This window comes from Heterocephalus glaber, unplaced genomic scaffold (genome assembly GCF_053883595.1).
Source record: "Heterocephalus glaber isolate CG9 unplaced genomic scaffold, H.glaber_assembly_v1.0 deba00001058, whole genome shotgun sequence".
Lineage (NCBI taxonomy): Eukaryota > Metazoa > Chordata > Mammalia > Rodentia > Bathyergidae > Heterocephalus > Heterocephalus glaber.
This window is the reverse complement of record NW_028258184.1, coordinates 2801545-2820342: the sequence shown is the minus strand read 5'-3', so window position 1 is coordinate 2820342 and position 18798 is coordinate 2801545. Positions and strand designations below refer to the sequence as shown.

Here is an 18798-nt window from a genome sequence, read left to right as displayed (position 1 = left end):
ACCCAAGAAGCAGAAGCAGCATCAGTGGGTTCAGATGAGGTACAGCACATGCAAGGTGGTGTGGCTGGAGGTCACCAGTGGATTCAAAAGGAGAAACCTCAGCAACACAATTCCACCAACTGCCTTGGGCCACAGCACTGAAGAGCCGCAGGGAGAACATAACCTGCATGGGCTTTAGCAGCAGTGCAAGTATCTGGCCACCTGTGCAGAGGGTCACACAGCCCCCAGCACCATGGGAGTCCTGCAGCAGCACTGTGCATGGTAGCCAACCTAAATCTGAACCTCCCTAGCTTATGTGCTTCAGCCCCAACTGTAGTCTTCATTGTCTGGTTGGCCTGTGGGGTCAGTCACACTCACTGCCTTCAAGATGGCCATGTGAGAAGATGGAGAGTTTCCCTTCACACCCACCACAGTGGACTTCCCTAAAAAGCACAAGGCACTTATCCACATCGGCACTGCTGACATAGAGAAGTTCATCCTGCCAACTCCCAGGGAATGACTATCGTCATGGGGAATCTGAAAGGCAGGTGCTGCCTAGAACTTACACGGACCAGATGAACACCACCTAAGCTGCCCCATCTTCTTGCACCAGGCTTGTGGCCTCACCCCAGATGTGAAGGTCTGGGAAGTCTGCGTGGGGAAGAAGAGGGACTTCCGGGAGCTTTTGAACTGAAGAGCCACTCTGCAGCTGTCCACTCTGTCACCTTCTCCAGCGACTGCCAGAGGATGGTCTCTGTATCTGAGGACAGCGTGTGGGAACTGTGGGGCACCAAGGAAGAATGCCAGAAGCAGCAGGACAGGATGCTTCCAAAAGGCAAGCACCATGCAGTGTCCCTTGCCACTCTCCCCTGACACCATCTTGGCCTGGGCCTTGGCCAGCGGCATCACCAATCATCTCTACAACACTGGCACAGGAAGAAGAGGTGTGAGCAGGTCCACAAACAGCATGTCTCTGACTCGGCCTTCAGCATCACTGGCTGCTTTCTGGCCTTCTGTGGGGACCAGATGGTGCTGCCCCTCCACAACACCCCAGGCCTCAGGGCAGTGGTGATGTGCGCTCTCCGCCACCAGCAGCAGCAGCACTTACCAGAGGCTGCAGAAGCAGCTGGCCCAGGCCCAGGAGGCCCTGAAAAGCTGGGAGCCCTGAAGAGATGACTGGCTTAGGCAGGGTCCGGCCACCTGTCCCCTTGGCCGCCACTGTTCTTCCCAGGTGCTCCCACGATGGAAACCTTCCAACAGGAGTCCTCTGACTTGACTTCCTTAGTGGCTCCTCTGGTCTTTGTCCCATTGAAAGTATTCTTGCCTACTTAGATCTCCCTCGTTCTTTATTGGTTCTGATTCCTCCTGGACTGAATGTGATGGACCAGCCGTCACCAGTCGAACAGTTCCTGAATGGGGGAAAGGAGGACTGAGAAAAATCAAAAGCAGAGACAGAGTCGGGAGGGCTCCCAAGACCGAGCAAGCAAGTTTATTTACACCTCTCTTTTACACCCTCAGTGAGTTAGGTCATTAACCATGACCTTTATACAAAAAAACACCTGCTTCCTTGTTTGCTAGTTTTCTAGACACTCCTCGCCCTCATGGGCTACTTTGTTTCCTGGGGTTACAGAAGGTTCATCTTGTTGCTAGGGCAAACTCTAAAGGGAAACATCGGAGTTAGTGGAGACACGGTTCCCCATTACATAGTCTCCTGGCTATTTATAACAAAGAGTAAAATTAAAATGAAGCTTTTTGGCTGACACTGCTCCCCACAACTGAAGACCAAGTTGCTTCTCTGCTGGTTCCAAGGGTTGGAATCTGTCTCCACACAGCACCAAGAAAAGTGGTAGAGGGGGGAGAGAGAGAACTGTGGCCCTGAGGCCACATACCCTGCCACCGAAAGGAGTTCATAAATGTAGAGGTGAAACTAAGAACACCTAAGAGCAATGCAGCAGTTTTGCAGGTTGCGATGCTGGGAATCTTCTAGCTACCCAGCCAGGTAGTGAGGTCAGGGGCAGCGAGTTTTCACTGGACTCAGGCTCCTAACTTGATCATAAAGGAAATGAAAGGGATTTAATTCTCAATTTCAGTTCTCTTCTTTGTAAAATGGAGAGCACTCTCCATGGCCTCCTTCCAAAAATGTCCCTAGGTCAAGCGTAGAAAGTTCCTGCATTTTGGATGAAGTGGAAAAAATTGTCAAAGTCATTAACTACCAGCTATAAGTGGAGACCAAGCAATACGGTGCAAAACCAAACTGGAAGTACAGAAATGGGCCAGGATTTAGCTCAGTGGTGCCACCGCCTGCCTCACAAGTGCAAGGTCATGAGTTTGATTCCCGATACAAAACAAACAGAAATACAAAAATATATTTAGGGAAGGCGAGGGCTCTAGGACTCAGTCACACATTGCATATGTGACTCGGCTTCACATTATGTGAAGGAACTATGTGGTCTTGAGGTGGGGCTCTCTCTTTCAGGGGGTTACATCCTGCTTGAGGACCCCTTTTTTCAGTCCATCACTGACGTGAGTGCCTGCACTGCGGTGAGCACAGCACTAGACATGGAGGATAAATATGAAGAAGACATGGTCTCTGCCATCAAAGTTGGCTGGAGGGAGACAGAAACGATCCCTATACAGTACTTTGTTCATAAATACTAACTCTAGGCTAATTAACAGTAGACTGGGGATGGAGGCATGTGGGACAGAGTTGAAGGGATAGATTTAATAAGGGATTAGGTGGTCAGAAGTTTGAATTCTGTGATTTGGGGACTTCTTGGGTAGGGGAGGCCAGGGGATGAGGACTCTAGGAGGGACTTGAGGCTAAGCAAAATATATTTGTCAAAAAACCAAGTCTTGGTCTCTTGAGCAAAAGCAGGATCTACTCCAGTCATCCCCAGTGGTACAGAAGGTCAGAGCAAGTGACAACCTTGAAGTGGTCCTAAGCTGCTCCCGTCTCGTGACCCCTCCATGCACCACCTCACCCACACCCCAGAAATCCCTTCGCTTGTGCTTCACGTGACAGGCCAAGCCCACCACCTCTCTGTCTTCCGTTACCATCCTGGTCCTGCCACAGTGCCCAGTCGGCTCCCCATTTCTTGTTGTCTGCTTAAACTGCTTTTCTACACAGCTGGCTGATCTTTTAACAATGTAAAACAGGTCATGTTATTCCCTTCCAAGGCTTCCCCTCACTTTTGGAGCAAAACTCCAACTTCTCACCTGGGCTTACACGGCCATATGCAATCTGGCTCCTTCTCCCTCTGTCACCCTTCTCTTCTACTCTCCAGCAACCCTTCCTATGTTCCTTGAAAGAGGGTAGCTTTTTGTAGCATCCGATCAGCCCCACTGCTGGTTCCTCCCAAATGGAAGCTCGACAGCTGGGACAGAAGAAGCCTGCAGTGTTGGACACAGACCAGGACCAGCTGGCAGAGATCACAGTATCCTGTCTTTGCCAATTCCATTGCCAGTCTCCACTGTGAGTTTACCTTCCTAATAGCAGACTTCTGAATGACAATACTATGCACCTGGGGCCTGCTGAATATTTACTGTCAGAAGAATGAGACTAAAACACTTCTGTGGGGCGTGGTGGAGCACACCTGTAATCCTGGTGCTTGGAAGGCTGATGCAGGAGGATCACTGTCCCGGCCCGCGGGTAAGTCAACGGAGACCCTAGAGGGGGAGCGAGGATGAGAGGGGACAGGGGACACGAGAGATGGAGACAAGACAGGTTTCTGATCAAGTCTCGTTTATTGCAGAAGCTGTTACAACATATATACCGTAGGGCTAGAGGGGAGGAGCAAGAGGAGGGTACTGGGGCTACTTCCTTGTTGCCGGGTAGATTTGTAGCAGGCCCGGATATGTCCGTAAAAGGCACTCAAGATTTCCAGCGGGGGGGGGGGCAGGGCCCCCTACAGGTCCTCCCTTTTAAAATTATTTTTTAGAAAAGCGTCAGGAGAATCAAGCCTGCGGGGGCTGAGCCTGTCTTGGGTCAGAGCAACATACGTGTCTGCACCGTGCACCTTACCCGTCATCGGTTAACCAGAGAATCAAGGCTCTGGCACCTGTCTTAGGCGGCACACGAGGGCTCTCTCATTGCATGGCACGCTTGCTCAGTTGCCCGTCATTGGCTTGCCAGCCCGCTCACCAGGTGGGGCGAGAATTTTACGCCGTGGCAGAGATGGAATCGGCCCATGTAGCGTATGTCCAGCCAACATCCTGACAGTAATTTACCGCTGATTTTGACGTACATCTTTGTCTCCACTATAGCTCCAGGGGAAATCACAACCTTACAAAATCAGAACTATCCGAGGACATTTTAGTTACTAAGATTAACATAGGTTAAAATACAAAGGGGAATACAAGGCTTTTAAATCATATCAGCCTGAACCTTTTATCTAAAAATCAAAGCGATTTCTACGTATAAGCATTGGTATCCATTGTATGCAGCAGCATGACAATAACAGACAAACACATACAATTGCAATGGCAAGAAACAATTGTTTTACCCATTGTAGGTTGGGTAGCCATGAGGTCAACCATTTAAATAGGTCTCCGCCATCCTCATTGTGCACCTTATTAGCCAGGTCTTTCAATTGTTTTATTGTATCATCGATTTTTTCTCCATTGTCAGTCAAATTAAAACAACACATATTTTTTATTTTTTCACAGCCCTGGTGATGAAAAAGCAACAAATAATCTATTGCTGCTCAATTATCCAAAATAGCTTGTCTTTGTTCCTGTAATTCTTGATTAATCAATGCCAGGGCGGTGGAGGTGGCATTCAATCCTTTTACCACTTTACAGGCTAATCTTCGTACTGCCGCTTCCGCGTGTACCCCGATGGACGGCAGAGCAACAAAAGACCCTATCATGACTAACACTTCTGCATCAGTCAATAGACCCACATCATCATTACATCCCGGGGCGGTATACGGCGACCACCGTCTAATTCGATTAGGTACAATCAAATCAGTTCTGTCTGGTAATATCACAGCCAACCGACTCAAGCAACAACGAGTGTCACTCAAGTTGGCCGGAATGTAATTAAAAGTTTTCCTTTCACAAGTGTAAAACCAACCCATTGGCAAAGAGACATGGCAATTACTATACATAATTTCTTGTTCAACACGGCAGGACATGTTTTCCAAACGTTTAACTTGCAGACATTTAGTTGTACAATTTCTGTATACAGCACATTCGGTCTTATTAGACATAATTACCTTAGGTGAATATAATTTGACAGCATTCTTGGGCCTGCGACAAGTAGCAGATCCCCAATTGTAACTATCTGCATATGTGAGATTTTTTCCTGGGATATCTTTAAACAGAGTATAAGGCCGCAATGATTCCAATGGGGTACATACAGGAACGAGGCAACTTCCCAACATATAATGAAAGTTTACATCAGCACTTAGACAAAACTCAGACAAGTTGAGCGAGCCTGCCAACTGAATCCATATATTTTTCATGTGGTCTAACCCTTCTGAAGGTGACACCACCCATACCCTGGTCAGCAACATCAGGGGAACTAGGCATTTCCAGCTCATCCTATTCTTGTTTTCGGATCGTTCATTCAGCCAGATGTCCTTCATGAGTTCCCTCTTCATTGTGCGCCGGAGGTCCAAACTTTAAATGATGACGATGTTCCCTAAGATCACATGATATAAATTTCACTAAGGAGTCCCTTTGAGGAATTAAGACCAGAACAATATTTTCTGGGTGGCCACTTCTATATTCATCAAAGGGAGTTCCCATCTAAAAATCACTTTAATCTAATAAATTCCAGTGATACCTTGATCCAAGAGAAAAGCATATCTTTAACAAAATAACATCATCAATGTAACAATGGGTGAATATCCCTTAAAGAGAAAAGAACATTTTGAGCTCAATTACATGACCACAAACAACAAACACTAGACAAACATGTAAGACGGTGTAGAACATCAGGGTGCACCCAAACATTACTAGATAAGCTGAATTATATCCTTGCTCATTTTAAATTGAAATTGTGGGCGCCATTGTTAACTGATCAGGATTGGACAACGTCAGGTCATCGGCATCATCAGCACGCCCATCAACTTGTTTTACTAGGCGTTCTGGGAGCCATCTGGCTGACTTCATTTCCTTGGAATAAATACACACCGATCCTCGGCCCCAGATAAGTACAGGATCGGGCCCGTGCCATGAGTGGTCCAGGGGGTCTTTCCACATCACCGAGGCAAATTGTCGTTGCGTCTCTGGTTGCCAGAAACGATTGGCTGCAGATGAACCTTTGGCATCCAAATTTAAGAAGTTAAGAATAAATAGTGCATGTGATATCAGGTTTCTAGGAGACCCCTTGGTAGGGTACCATTCCCCCTTTTTTATTTTGTCTAAAGTAATTTTGAGTGTGAGATTAGCCCTTTCTATAATGCCTTGTCCTTGAGGATTATATGGGATTCCCGTTATATGTGTTATTTCAAATTGTTTGCAAAAGTTGGAGAAGCCAGAGCTGGTATAGCCGGGACCATTGTCTGTTTTAATTTGTTGTGGACATCCAAGTACTGAGAAGGCAATGAGGAGATGAGCGATGACATGTTTAGTAGCTTCCCCGGACTGCAGGGTGGCAAATATGAATCCACTATAGGTATCAATGTTGACATGTATATATTTAAGATTTCCAAATTCAGGGTAATGCGTGATGTCCATTTGCCAGAGGGCATTTGGAATCAAGCCACGAGGATTAACTCCCAGATGAGGTGTAGGAAGGTGTAGAGTGCACGTAGGGCAGGCCTTAACAATTTGTCTAGCTTGTTCTCTAGTAAGCTTATACATAAGGCGAAGCGTGTGAGCATTAAGATGATGCAGTTGGTGTGCCTTTTGTGCCTGGTCAATTGGAATGGGGGCATCAGTATTTATTGAACAGGCCAAAACTTGAGGTCTTGTAGCTAGGTCTGTTAAGCGGTTGCCCTGTGTGAGTGGGCCAGGTAAGTTAGAGTGGGCACGAAGGTGTCCAATGAAAAAGGATTCGGATCTCTTTCTGATTAAATCTTGTAATTGGAGGAAGAGACCACCAGTCTGAGAAGCAAGTTTGATCAATCCACATGTTTCCAATAAGGGGACAGATTGAGCAATATAAGCACTGTCAGTAAAAAGATTAAAAGCTCGGGCAGGGAATGTAGAAAAGACCGCTATAACTGCCTGCAGCTCGGTTAATTGGGCCGAAGAGTGGGCGGTTTGGAACTGGGCAATGTTATCGTCCCACACATAGGCAGCCATCCCAGTGGAAGAACCATCTGTAAAAACGGATAGGGCTTCTGGCAGAGGAGAACAAGAAGTGACCTTTGGGAAAATGAAGTCATGTCTGTTAGCAAAGTCAATGAGTTTGTTGGGAGGATAGTGATTGTCCAATGATCCTGAATAAGAAGCGAGAGCAATTGGCCAGGAATCGGTAGTCTGCATAAGCCAATCGATTTGATCTTTAAGGTAGGGTTGGATAATGACATCAGGTTCCTTTCCAAAGTACATCTTTCCATGGTCTCTACCTAGAACAATCAGGTCTGCAACTGCAACATAATAAGGGTAAAAGGCCCGCTTAGGGGAAACTGGGAGATGAACCCATAAAAGGGGAGCGGTTTGCCAAAAGACAGCGGTGGGGGAGAGAGAGGTTCTGTAAACGATATATTGTAAAGGAGAGTTATAATCTACAAAGGTAATTGTCTGATTTTGAATGGCTTGTTCTACCGTGTTAATGGCTTTGCGCCCCTCAGCAGTGAGCTCCCGAGGCGAAGTGGGGTGGCTATCACCTTGCAGGGTATCATAGAGAGGCTTCAGGTCATGTTTAGTGAGTTTTAAATAGGGCATAAGCCAATTAATATCTCCGAGCAGTTTTTGGAAGTCATTCAGAGTTTTAAGACCGTCCAGCCGCAAGGTGAGCTTCTGGGAGGAAATATGACGTCCCTTCATCTGAAATCCGAGGTAACTGTAAGGGTCTTTTAGTTGAACCTTATCAGGGGCAATCTGGAGGCCACAAGATTCAAGGGCCCGCCGAAGGTCAGCATAACAAGCCAAAACCTCACTTCCCAATTGTCCCGCCACGAGAATATCATCCATGTAATGGATAATATACATTTGAGGCCAATTGTCTCGGGTGGATTGAAGTGCTGTGGCTACAAATGACTGGCACAGGGTGGGACTATTGGCCATGCCTTGGGGTAGCACTAGCCATTGAAAGCGCTGCATTGGGGCGCAGAAATTGGTCGCCGGGAGGCTAAAAGCGAAGCGTTTTTGATCTGCAGGATGTAAGGGAATGGTGAAAAAACAATCTTTTAAATCAATAATAACCTTATAATATCCAAGGGGGATGGCTACCGGTGAGGGAAGACCGGGTTGTAAAGCTCCCATGAGTACCATAGTTTTATTAACTGCTCTGAGATCTTGCAAGAGCCTCCATTTTCCCGACCGTTTTTTAATGACAAAAATGGGAGTATTCCAAGGGGAGTGGCTAGGAATGATATGGCCAGCATGAAGCTGCTCCTGCACCAGCTGTTGAGCTGCTAACAACTTCTCCTTGGAGAGGGGCCACTGATCGACCCACACTGGATCATCCGAGAGCCAGGTGATCTTTTCAGCATGGACCGCAGGAGTGTCAGCGACCCCTATAGAAAATGGCCCAACCCTGCTCGAGGGGGCCGAGGGACAGGCTCAATGGGGTGAGTAAGGCTAGTAGGGTGTTTTCCCAGCCCTGTTCCTGGAATGTACCCATTTTTAAACATCTGCATAGTGACAATTTCATTGGGGCTGGAAATAATTATCCCCATTTGTGATAATAGGTCTCTCCCCCATAAATTAATGGGTAACCCTGAGATGATATAAGGTTGAATGGTGCCCTGATTACCATCTTGGTCCCTCCAGGTCAGATCTTTGGCACTTTGTTTAGGATTTTGACTCTGCCCTATACCCTTGAGATGGGTGAGGGTGTCCTTCAATGGCCACGCCTGAGGCCAATCCTCTCCCTTTATGATAGTTACATCGGCACCAGTGTCGACCAACCCAGAAAACTGTCTCCCATCTAACCACAAGGTCATGAGAGGCTTTTGTGCTGAAAGTACCTCCGACCAGTAGACATCAGATGAGCCGAAACCCTGGCTGCCTCGGGCGTTTTTAAGAGCCTTATTAGAGGTGGAGAGAAGGGGAAGGAGTAACAATTGGGCAAACCTTTGGTCTGATTGAATGGTATTAATAACTTTGGGGGAAGAAACCATAACTTTAATTTCCCCAGAGTAGTCACTATCAATCACTCCTGGGTAAACCAGCAGTCCATTCATGGTACTGCTGTTTCGGCCTATTACGAGGCCAAAGGTCTCCTTAGGTAAGGGTCCAAAGACTCCCGTAGCAAGGGCCTGAACTCCCATTTCTGGGGTTAATACTGTGTGGGTGGTGGCACTGAGGTCCAATCCGGCACTTCCTTTTGTGGCTCTGACGAGGTCTGAAATGGATTGCTGTTTATTGGAGCAAAATTGAGCGCCCCGTAAATTTGTTTGGAATTGGGGGCCCGGGGCTGGCCCCCTTTCCCGTTTCCCGAATTCAAACCCTGGAGAGGGGGGAGGGGTCGACCCTGGGCATCAGTCTTGGATCGGCACTCACTCGCCCAATGCCTCCCCCGATTGCATCGGGGGCAGGGCCCTGGGGGCGGAGCGTCGGGGCCCTGCATTTTAGCGGTCGGGCATTCTCTAGCAAAATGGCCGATGGCCCCACACCGGAAGCATTTATTGCCGACGTGGCGTTGTAAGAATTGTTTGACTGTGAAGCCTTGCATGGCGGCCGCCATGGCAAGGCCCTGTTGGTAGGCGGCCCCAATCTCAGAACAAAGGCGAATGTAGCCGGAAAGGTCAGTTTTCTTTTTATAGGGGCGGATAGCGGCCTGACAGGCGGCATTGGCGTTTTCAAAAGCAAGCTGTTTAACAAAATCTGTCCCTGTCTCCGCGCTCCCAAAAATCCGGCCTGCCGCCGTGAGAAGGCGGTGGACAAAGTCCGCAAACGGCTCGTCCGGCCCCTGCCGGATATTAGTGAGGGAGGCACTCACGTCTCCTTTGGAAGGGAGTTTTTTTCAGGCCCTAGTGGCTGCGGTCTGAATCTGGGCATACAACCCCACGTCAAATTGTATTTGCTGGTCGTTAGCGGCGTAGGCCCCCTCCCCAAGAAGCATGTCAAGCACCCAACCATTCCCCGCCTGAGCATTGCGTCTAGCGGTCTCTCGACAATTCTCAACATACTCAGATTTCCATAATAAGTAGTCACCTCCTGTAAGGGTGGCACGGGCCAGAGTCTGCCAATCAATTGGGGTGAGCCAATTTTCTGCCACCGATTCTAGAATAGCCATGGTGTAAGGTGCAGTGGCCCCGTACTGAGCCGCAGCCGTTTTAAGCTCTTTAATAACCTTAAAATCAAAGCCGCCATGGTGTCTCCATGCCTGACCCTGTGCGTCAACAGTCTCAGTGACAGGGAAGGCTTCCACGGGCTCAAGTTCTAGGGGTACCCTTGACCCGGACGGCACCCTGGGGGTCGCCCCTCTAATGGGGGGTCGTGGCTTATGGGTGTCCTCTCTAGGGACATTTCCATGAGCCTTGCCTGTTCTTAAGCCCTCAAGCTGGGTAATAAGTTCTTGATGTTCCTTTTCTAACCTTATCTGTTTTTTTAGAAAGTCTATTTTGTCCCGGAGTTTCTTTTGGGGATCAACAACAGGATAGGCCAAAGCGGGAGTGCTGGGGCCTGGACGGATATAAGGAGGGGGGCACCCAGAGCCGCCCCGCAATGCTTCCCCCGCAGACTCGTCAGTTCCGGAGTCCTTTTGGGGTGGATCTGGGGGCGGAGGCAAGCAGCGATAGGCTTGAAGGGAGGGATATAGGGGCGGAACCTCCCGCGAGGGTGGGGTTGCCTTAGAGGCAGTGATGGAGGAAGAGGAAGCGGGGGTCCGGCAAGGCTTTGCCTTATAGGGCTTGGCAGGGATCGCGGCCGTTTGGGATTGGTCCGAGGGAACGTTATGTCCGTCGGGGGCGGGATCATCATCACTGTCAAAGGACATCAAGTCCTCTTCCTCGTCTGGCGAGGAAGGCGTGGCCTTAACTGGCCTGGGTCCCGGCGCCATATTGGCGTCCCGGGGAACTGCGTCAGTGTCACCAGCGGGTGTCAGCTCCTCACCACTACGGAGGGCTACCTCCCCAACCTGTATAGCCTGAGCTACCAGTGGATCCCTTGTTTTTTGGGAAATAATATCATTAATCAAATTCCAATATGAGAACGCCGCAATCGGGACCTTCCCGGGTCCGCAAGTGGCATAATAATCCTGGAGAGCCTCCCCCACCTTTTTCCATCTCTCTTCGTCAATGGTTCCCTCAGCAGGGAACCAGGGACAGAGATGTTTAATAAAATCAAAAAATTTTAGCAATTGTTTGACTGTAACCTTTACCCCTCGTGCCTGTAATGTCTTTTTGAGACCTTGCACAAACAGTTCGTGCTGACTAATGCCCTGTCCCATAATCGCTGCTCAACTTACCGAGGTGCAAAAAGACGGCAGGTCCACGTCAATCGCAAGCCTCTTCTATGTCGAGTATGCTCTTTGTTCCTCAATCTTAATCTTAGGGCCCCTGAGCAGCGTCCTTCACTGGATCCCCCGTTCTCTGGCCCCACGTTGGGCGCCACTTGTCCCGGCCCGCGGGTAAGTCAACGGAGACCCTAGAGGGGGAGCGAGGATGAGAGGGGACAGGGGACACGAGAGATGGAGACAAGACAGGTTTCTGATCAAGTCTCGTTTATTGCAGAAGCTGTTACAACATATATACCGTAGGGCTAGAGGGGAGGAGCAAGAGGAGGGTACTGGGGCTACTTCCTTGTTGCCGGGTAGATTTGTAGCAGGCCCGGATATGTCCGTAAAAGGCACTCAAGATTTCCAGCGGGGGGGGGGGGCAGGGCCCCCTACAGATCACCATGAGTTTGAGGCCACTTTAGGCTACATAGTGAGTTCAAGGCCAGTCTGAACTACACAGCAAGACCCTGTCTCAAAAAAAACAACAACAACAACAACAAAACTTTCCTTGGCATGCCTATTTGGAGAAGCAGCTCTGGCCTCAGGGTCTCCTCAGGGTCTCCATGCTCGGCCCAGGGAGAGGAGCAGATAGTGGATGCTAAGTTGCTACAGTCAGAAGTCCTCAGTCCCACCTGTAGCTGGGTCACTTACTGAGTGAGACCAGGAGCAGGAAGATCATTTGACCTCTGAGTTTGTTTTCTCATCTGTAAAATGAGAACAAATCCTGGCTTGTCTTAATATAGATAGATAGATAGATAGATAGATAAATAGATAGATAATTTCACCGATAATTTTTTCACCGATAATTTTCACCATTTCTAATATGACTATTACATAAATACCCCCACGCCATTCTGAATACATATAAAAGGTTTTTAGTGACATGAAATGTTCTATCCATTACTGTTTTTTCCCCCATTTATTTTGTTGATGTGCTAGCTGAATAATTGTAGCAAGCTATTTTTAAGAACAAATGAAAGCTTAAAATGAAAACATTACATGATTTTCATGAATCAGGAATCATAAAGACATCATCATTCCACTTAATAGAAGCTCCTAGGACAACTTGCTGAACTCTTCTATATGAGCATGGCAAATGTTCATTAAGCAACTACTTTACTTAGAAAAATATACAAGTTTTTATGGACAATAGGAATAAGACATAATCATCAAGACAGTTCACAAGCTCATTGAGAATGGAAATTTTTCTTATAGTGTTTAGATTCTGACTTCTAAGATATATGGAAAAGATTGATGCTTGTAATAAGAAAAATTGACACTACTTTATGGAATAATCATCAATGTAACAAAAAGTGTATTCATTACTGTAAAATAAAAATCTGTATATATGTACATGAGAAGACTTTAAAGACATCTAAGAGATGCAGTGACACCATCAAATTCATATTAAAGAACTTACTTTCAGAGTAGTGCATTGTGAAGAAAAAGGAAAAAGAAAAATGTCAGAGCTACTTGTAATAGTCTAAGCAAAAGATGTGGCCCTGAAATAAGGGAGTGAAGTAGGAAGAGAATAATTTGAAAGATTCTTAAGTGAGCTAAAAATATAGCTCAGTGATAGATCCCTTGCCTAGCATCCATGAGATCCTGATTTCTATTCCCAAAATAATAAAAACAAAAACGAAAACAAAAAAATAATGCTGCCAGAAGATGAAGAACACCCTTGTAATGTCAAGCACTTGGGAGGCTAAAGCAGAAAATCATGGGTTCCAGGTCAGTGTGGGCTACATGAGCCTGTCTCAAAAAGTATGCCCACTACGGAAAAAGGAAATACTTAAGAGGTAGAATCAGTAAGACTAGACTGGACTTGGATATTAAAGGAGAATCCAATTGTTCACCAAGGTTTCTCATTACGGTACCAAGATAGATGGTAGATATTAGTTTTTCTTTGGTGTAACATACAGAAGACTAGGAAAAGGCATAAAGCACATGAAAGTAGTGGGTGGTGGTGGAAGAGGTGAGTAAGAAAGACGGCCTTACATGGAGAGTAGAAACTGAAATACCAGAAGATAAAAATCAGGCATGAATGGTAAGGAAAGTGTAGAATCCCTTGTACTAAATTCACAGGGACACGGGAAACCACAAGAAGCTATTACTAAGGAAATGACATGATTGATGAGCACCATAGAAAATGGTTTTAGTGTCAGTGAAGAAAAAAATATTTGGAAATTGTACATCTTGATTCCTTGACAAATGCCATAATAATTATCATAACAGCACCTAGAAATATTTCCAACAGAAATAGGTAAGTCACCCACTTAAGAAAATTGCCTGTCAGTATAGGTTGAAGTGAAGGTTATAGTATTGAAATTCAAACTGACAAGTTAAAAGAGATTTCATATGCCATACTGAAACACTGACAAGTCTTTTGTAAAAGTTTGCTTTGCAGGGAAAATTTTCTTAAAGGACACTGCATATCAGAAGCACTTTGAAGCATTTGGTATTTAAATCAAAATACTTTCTAACATGTACTGCTTAAGCCAATAAAACAGGTCATTAATTTCTATGTGCAGATAAATATAGCCAAAAATGAGGAGAACGTATTTAGATAAACTAGTAGTCCTGCCTCTGCCCATCATAGTAGCAACACCCATAGCCTAACTGGGTCCTTAATCAGAGCCTTTATTAGTTTGCTAGAGGCTACCACAACAAAGTAACCCAGACTGTCTAGCTTAAAACAACAGGAGTTCACTTTCTTGTAGCTCTGGAGACTAGCAGTCTAAGACCATGGCCTGGCTTCTTCTCTCCTTGGCTTGCAACTGGCCACCTTCTGGCATGTCTTCATTTGTCTGTCTTCCTTCGTCCCATACATCCCTTGTGTCTCTTTGTGTGTCAATGCCCTATCTGTAAAGATATCCACATTCTGAGATAACAGGTGTTACAGCTTCAACATATGAATTCTAGGGGTCCAATTCAGCCCACTGACAATTCTTGGCTGCAAAGAACTAAAACTAACTCTAAGTAGAAAAGGAATCTACTCCTTGAATCTGTAAGAACCTGACAATCAGGATTAGGAAACAAAAAACAAGAGATAATAGTGAAGAATGAAACTAAGGTCTGGTACGGGTCCTGCCACTGGCTCTCCACCGGTGGACTTGCAATACATACATCCTTCCAGTGCCCTGAAGAACTCCTGAATTGTGCCTCTTTGTTTCATTCGGGATTAAAAACCCTAGGCTAGTGAGGGAGAACCTTGAAGAGCTTTCAATAATTACAAACAGCCAGCTGCAGCACACATGCCCGAAGTTCACTACCACTGCTAGGCATAGGAGGTAGGCTGCAGGGAGAATCTACCTACCTGTTCAATTCTCAATTATGTACCTAACATCTGGCTCTGTGGGATAAGAGGGAGAAATGACACCCCGGTTTTTAAAGTGGAAACTTAAACATAATGGATAATTCCTTCCATATACACACAAAGAAGGAAATTCAGATGCTGGGTAGCAAAAAATAATAATACTATAATTTCTTTTCAGTACCAAATCTACTGCCTAGTGACTTATATTAAAAAAAATACATTTGGAGACCCCAAAGTTGAAACTTTTCTTCCCGTGCCTGAGGCCACCCCCGGCGGCTGCAGAGCTGTCACGATGCCACAAAATGAATATATTGAATTACACTGTAAACGTTACAGGTATCGTTTGGATTACCATGAGAAAAAGAGAAAGAAGGAAAGTCGAGAGGCTCATGAATGTTCAAAGAAGGCAAAAAAAAGAATGGCTTGAAGGCTAAGCTCTACCATAAACAGCACCATGCCGGGAAAATACAAATGAAAACTATCAAGATGCATGAAAAGAGAAACACCAAACAAAAGAATGATGAAAAGACTTCTCAGGAAGCAGTACCTGCCTATCTGCTAGACAGAGAGGGACAGTCTCGGGCAAAAGTACTTTCCAACATGATTAAACAGAAAAGAAAAGAAAAGGCAGGAAAATGGGAAGTCCCTCTGACCAAAGTTTGTGCACAGGGAGAGACAGAAGTATTGAAAGTTATTCAAACTGGAAAGAGAAAAAAGAAGGCATGGAAGAGGATGGTTACTAAAGTCTGCTTTGTTGGAGATGGCTTTACAAGAAAACCACCAAAATACGACAGGTTCATTAGGCCAATGGGCTTACGTTTGAAGAAGGCCCATGTAACACATCCTGAACTGAAAGCCACCTTTTGCCTGCCAATACTTGGTGTGAAAAAAAATCCTTCATCACCACTATATACAACTTTGGGTGTTATTACCAAAGGTACAGTGATTGACATGAACGTGAGTTGGGCCTTGTGGCACAAGGAGGCAAGGTTATCTGGGGTAAATATGCTCAGGTAACCAACAATCCTGAGAATGATGGATGCATCAATGCAGTCTTACTGGTTTGACAGATGTTTCATAGAATAACTTCTTATACTTATTGAAGACTACAGACCAATGAGGAAAACCACCATTACTGTGACTACTACCACAGCTTTTGTAACTGCAGTCATCAAGAGATTTATTAAATTATAAGAATATTAAAATGGCCCAGTTTAAAAAAAAAATTCTCATGGATTTTAATAAAGTTACCAGTATAGCTATACCCAAAACAGTAAATTCATAGCCTTTTCTACTAAACAAGTTGGGGTTGGTGCTATTTTTCTTCTAATTCTTTTACACTGGCATTTACCTCGGGTTTGACCCTATTCCCACTACCACCTGCTGTAATTCATTCATCCTGATACTCATATTTATGGTTCTTCTTTCTTGGGCATTTGAATTTGTAACCATTGGCCTATTCCCTCAGTTTATTTTCTGGAAGTTTAGTTTCAATCATAAAGTCAATTAAAATACGAGTAGAAGTTAGAGAATTCTCAATCCTTTTCCATTTGCTACTGGAAACCACAAAAAGGGATTTACTTTATTTCATAAAACATCAATTCAATAAGTGGGACTTCAGCCTTTCTAGACTATGAAATAATGTATGTACGAAGGGAAAGGGCTATCAAAGCCAGTAGGTGTTTTCTACTTGAGACAAGGAAGAATGTTTTCTGTCTGGATTACAACTTCAGGGAAAAAAACAAAAGCAAAGGTCAGAGGGAAGCAGAAAGGCGTCAAGAACTATGATACTGAAAACACTATTATAAGATCCCAGATTCTTTTTAACGTTCCCATATTTATTACTTATAATTCATTGGCTTTATAATAACGACTGCTAAAAAATAAAAGCCTAAAGTGTATCTTGGGAGGCAATAAGAGGAAGGCAACTAAACTCAACCCCCACGAGAGGTCTTAAAAGATTTTCCAAGAAACAAGCAGATTGTAATAGCGCACACTATATTTGGATTTGAAATGTCCCCAATGGCACAGGGACAAGCAGGGGTCCCCAACCCACCTCTTTCATTTGGTACTCAAACAGAAATTATAGTATTATTATTTTTTGCTACCCAGCATCTGAATTTCCTTCCCCTGTGTGTAGATGGGAGGAATTATCCATTATGTTACAGTTTCCACTTTTAAAGGTGCACAGCCAACAAGGGAGCTGAGCTCCATCTGTACTTACAGCTGCTTCGCATTGCTCGTTAGCACCTGAGCTCAGCCTCCTGCCAGGCCAGTGAGTCTCAGGAGCACCAACCCAACTCTGAACTCCACGGGTGATCTAGGTTGTATACTCCTTTGAATCTTTCTGAAACTGAAAACACCGCCCTCACCCCCGATCCATGGAAAAACTGCCTTCCACAAAAGTGGTTCCTGGGGCAAAGATTGGCGAAGGGATTGACTGCAGACCATGGCACTAACAGGAGGTGGTGGAACATATAACAGGTGGTGTCTAGTGGAAGTTAGGTAACCAGCGGTGGCTCTGAAAGGGGTATTGAAACCCCAGACACTTCCTGTCTCTCTCTACTTCGCTGCTCCTAGGAGGTAAACAAGCCTCCTCTGCCACCTCTGGCGCACACTCCCTCCATGGTGTACTGTGCCGCTCCAGGACCAAAGCAGCAAGGCCACGCAACAAGGGACCAAACCTCTGAAGCTCTGAGCCAAAATAAACCTTTCTCCTTACCAGTGTTTATCTTGGTTCTTTGTCACAGGGATGGAAAGTTAACACAGAGTAGTAAGGAAATTCTCTGACAAGAACTACAACTATAAACCACTCCCCCCCAAAAAGGGAAAAAGTAAAAGCGAGGGAAGCCCACCAGTGTGGGACAGGAGCCCAGGTGAAATTTACACCCAAACAATACTTAGCACGCAGACATACAAACACCACTATATACGTGGGAGTATTTGACATTATCTTATGCAGACAGTTATTAAGTAAATAATTCCATTAACTGAGGGAGCACAGAGATTTCTCCCTATGCAGATTTATGTAAAACATTACATACAGGCTCTTATCTAGAAAGACGATTCTTGGGCACAAGCGGCATCTTCTACAATTATGTAACAGAAATAACCAAGCACCGTACATTTTGAAAAGACAGTATTTTTGTTTGTACAAATATTAAGACCCCACTCATTATGTACCTTTTCAAGCGTGACCTACTTTTGTAACGCTAGGAGACAGATATATCGGCTTTGAAGTCAGGCTGCCAAGTTTGACTCCCTGGCTCAGACCTTGGTATCGTTTTGGGTATCTCCTCTTCTTTTGGTATATACAATGAGAACAGCAGTGATAACGGCCTCGGTGCAGTTTTGACCATCAGGTAAACAACGAGTGTAACGTGTCGAGCACTTCCTGGATTTACCAAGCGCTTAAGCTAAGCTCAAAGTAAGTTTAGCTTCACACTAAGTTTGGTTCCTTTTACATTATAAAGGAGTTCTGGGAATCAGGCACTTTCAGTCTGAAAATAATGCAGTGCTTCACACTTCACGAGCCCCATTCACTGGGACGACACCCCTGGCGCTCTTCAAATGAAACGTTTGCCCTTTCTTCCCGACCCTTCGCAAGACGGCGAAGACCCGCACTGGCGCCGCCATCCACACTTGCCCCGCCGGCTCCAGAGGTGACTGGGAACGAAGGCGGCGGGGCCGCCGGGGGCTGCTGCGGCTGCTCGATGAGCTCTCGGGGTGGAGAAGACCATGCCCCGGAGGCCACGACTGACACAAGACGCTCATCCTCGAGGGGGCGCGGAGACGGCCGCGCCTGAACCCTGACAGGTCGCCCCGGATCAACCACAGGTGGGCTGGGACCTACAGACGGCCGAGTGGGCTGGCAACGGCACCTGTGACGTCCGCTCACTTTCCCACGTCGGGTCTCCGCCCCGTCCTGGCCAGACAAAGCCAG

General features: G+C 46.0%; 2 pseudogenes; both read left to right on the top strand.

The window, feature by feature from the left end:
- The first annotated feature begins 258 nt into the window (after nt 1–258).
- On the top strand, nt 259–1261 carry LOC147828520 (transducin beta-like protein 2 pseudogene; annotated as a pseudogene).
- A 13885-nt stretch (nt 1262–15146) lies between these two features.
- Nucleotides 15147–16022, top strand: LOC101712750 (ribosome biogenesis protein NSA2 homolog pseudogene; annotated as a pseudogene).
- The last annotated feature ends 2776 nt before the right edge of the window (nt 16023–18798 follow it).